This window comes from Miscanthus floridulus, chromosome 15 (genome assembly GCF_019320115.1).
Source record: "Miscanthus floridulus cultivar M001 chromosome 15, ASM1932011v1, whole genome shotgun sequence".
Taxonomy (NCBI): Eukaryota; Viridiplantae; Streptophyta; class Magnoliopsida; order Poales; family Poaceae; genus Miscanthus; species Miscanthus floridulus.
In genome coordinates, this window is record NC_089594.1 from 39540052 (window position 1) to 39543465 (window position 3414).

General features: G+C 43.3%; 1 pseudogene; it reads left to right on the plus strand.

Annotated features, from left to right (window-relative positions):
* Positions 1 to 1011: 1011 nt before the first annotated feature.
* LOC136507386 (protein STICHEL-like) lies at positions 1012 to 2675 on the plus strand (annotated as a pseudogene).
* The last annotated feature ends 739 nt before the right edge of the window (positions 2676 to 3414 follow it).

Below are 3414 nucleotides of genomic sequence, written 5' to 3' on the forward strand. Positions count from 1 at the left end.
GCCAGAGAGGGTATGCTGCGAAGATCCTTGAAGGAGCCGGTCTGGCCGGCTGTAAACCAAGCAAGACTCCCATGGAGCCACGGTTGAAACTGAGTAAGTTGAGCACTGCCCCTGCTGTTGATTCAACTCAGTACAGAAGCATTGTGGGATCTTTGCGCTACTTGGTGAATTCAAGGCCGGATTTGGCATTCTCAGTGGGTTATGTAAGCCGGTTCATGGAGAACCCAACCACTGAACATATGGCAGCTGTCAAAAGGGTGCTCAGATACATTTCTGGGACCTTACATTATGGCTGTCAGTACAAGAGGAAGAGAGAAGCTCAGCTGATGGGTTACAGTGACAGTGATCATGCAGGAGACATTGATACAAGGAAGAGCACCTTAGGAGTTCTTTTCTTCCTCGGCAACAATCTGATCACCTGGCAATCTCAGAAGCAAAAGGTAGTTGCACTGTCTACATGTGAGGCAGAATACATGGCTGCAACAACAGCTGCTTGCCAGGGAGTCTGGTTGGCACGCCTCCTCGCAGAGCTCAAAGGCAAGGAGTCCAGTGCCATCAGCTTGAAGATTGACAACCAGTCGGCATTTCAGCTCAGTAAGAATCCTGTGTTCCATGATCGCAGCAAACATATTGATGTTAGATACCATTATATTCGCGAATGCATTGAGGAAGACAGGGTTAAGGTTGAGTCCATTGGGACTGCTGAGCAACTGGCTGATATCTTGACAAAGGCTCTGGGACAGGATTGTTTTTGTGAACTTCATTCCAGGATCGGTGTCATCAATGTACAGAACCTGCGCAAGACTTAGGAGGAGTTTTGTTAGTAATTCTTGCGCGGGATTAGTTGCAAAAGATAGGCATGTTTCCTTTTTCTGTTTTGCATGTGCTGAGCACCAACCTGTGGTTAGCCGCACACTTAGGAGGCCGTGGAGCTGGACTAGCTCGCCCACGAGCCTGGGATCTCGGTCGTGCACGACATCGTGGGTGTGGGGATGGACGCACCAGAGCGCGATGCACGAGCTGCCGCTGAGACCTCCGTTCTTTGTAATCCGTTTCAATAAAAGGAAGAAAGCAACTCAGAAAAGCTGCGCTTTCAGGCAGCACCAAAAAAACCACCGTGTTCCAGTATTCGTGTGCGTTGAGTCCTTTGCCTTTGTGTTCGCCACCGTCGTGCTCGTGACCTCCCGCCGGCATCAACCGCCGTCCGGTGACTAACATCTTTCACTGAAAGCAAAATACGTGGTCCTCGTTGATTAGTCCGTTTTTTGTTTGTTTTTTAATACACTTAAGATTTCACCTTCAGACATGTGATTGAAGTCTGACAGAAGTATCTAAGTGGTATCCACAAAGGTTGAAGTAAATGCATCTCTCAAAGTTGAAATTGAATTAAATTCTCCATATGGCCCAGTATTTTAAACGATTGGCTACCTATTCTGCGTTATTGAGTTATAATCTTTATTTTCATCTTTGTCAGGCCATGCGATTGCTTTCATTGCATCTGAGGACTGTGGCATAAAATCTAGAGCTCAAAGATTTTTGAGTCGCATTACCAATTCAATTGAGACAGTACTGAAATGCAATGTGGAAGTCAAAGTTGGTCCACTAGCAGAATTGATGGACGGAGAAATAACATTAGAGGCTGGTCCTAATGTAAGAAGATACGAGTTTGATGTCTTGAGTTGCTCATCAAACAGTGACTGACTAAAGGGAACTTTGGATTCAAGGAGAAGCTTTGATCATCCTGATGAAGTAAAGAAAGTACTGGAGACGTACAAAAATACTGCATCTGCTGATGAAAGGTTGTGTTCGGAAGTTCCATCCAGCCTTCAAAAGAATCAACAAATGATGATAAGCGACTGGAAAGTGCATGGCTTCAGGTTTCTGAAAAGCACACGCCAGGTCTGATGAATCAGGCAAGTCACGATCAACATCAAGTTGTGTCTCAATTTGTTGGCAACCAATACCAAATGAAGTCCTCAATGTCCCTAGTTGTGCCCTCAAGCCATGCAGATGAGGATCTTGCTCATGAGATAGAAGCTCTGAAGATAGTTGACAGTTATGGTTCTCAAAAGCACCAGAGTAGAAGAAGTGAAAATGGCTTTGCCATTTCACCAAGCAGAATGCACAAAAAGGATGACATGGTTGATTGCGACAAAGAGAGTGTGTAAGTCCTAACCTATGTGTTTTGATTACATGCTCTCATTTGAGCCTTTATCCTGACCTTCAAATTTTAAAACACATATAATCATTCAATACAGCTAGGACATTGATTAACATGCAAATTTGTCGTTCTAGTCAAATTAATTGGAGACAACTTGATTTGTTGTTATGACATGGTTTATCTGATTATTGAAATTGAGCCATACTAATCTTTAGAATTTATGACATGTACTCGCCACATTACATTGATTCTGTCTGCAATTCTGTATGGCCTCTGAAATTCACCATGCTTACCATGTCTAATTCACAGAAGCTCTGAGCTTGGAAAATCGGGATGCCATGGCCTTTTCACCTTGTTGGAAAACTCAAAAACCAAAGGGAGTAAAGGTAAATCTCAAATGCTCTTATCTCTTGCAGTGGCATCAAACAACCGGCATGCAACCTGACACCTGTGTGTACTACAGACGAAGAGGCAGATGCGGGTGAAATCTTCTTAGTCTGGCAGAGCTGTTTAACATGCCGATGATGATGTAGCGAACCCTGGGAGTAAAATACGTGATTGAAATGGTTCTTGTTTTGCACAATGACACATTGTTTGGTTCAGAAGACAAGGACATTTGAAACTACTACCATATTCACTTCAGCATCCTTCTTCTATACTGAAATTCAACTTTGATGGCCTTCATGGGGCAGGATTTGGTTTCAATAACTATCTATGACAGGTTCAGGGACGGAGGACAATTTCTCCAGCATTCAGCTGCAGGTGTAATCTTGATTTTGTATTCCTATGTGGTCCTAGCAAAGTTATGTGCTCCTTGTTATCTTGGTAAAAAGAAGAAAGAGAATATATCTTGTACTGACATTTGGATTGCAATGTTTTTACTTTGTAGACAATGTCAAATGAGGAACATCACATGAATGAAACTGATGGATATATACTTAAGTTACCGAATCTGTCTGACTCTTTTGTACTAATGAATAAAAACGATCATGTGCTCGTGTTACCTGTTATGCTTCATTCTGTGGGTGTTTTGCTCCAAGTTTCTTTTTCTTCAATTCTGACAAATCTGACCCTATCCTTTGATATGCTTAGCCCTTGGTGTTCAACAACCTAGAGGTATGATTATCTAAGGCATCTGTCCTGACCGCCGTGCACGCGCATGGGTCAAATGCCTTAGGTTGTGTTTGGTTATAGGACACGAGGGAAAGGATGGATCTATTCTAATTTTCCAGCCTGCCATGCACGTGCACGGG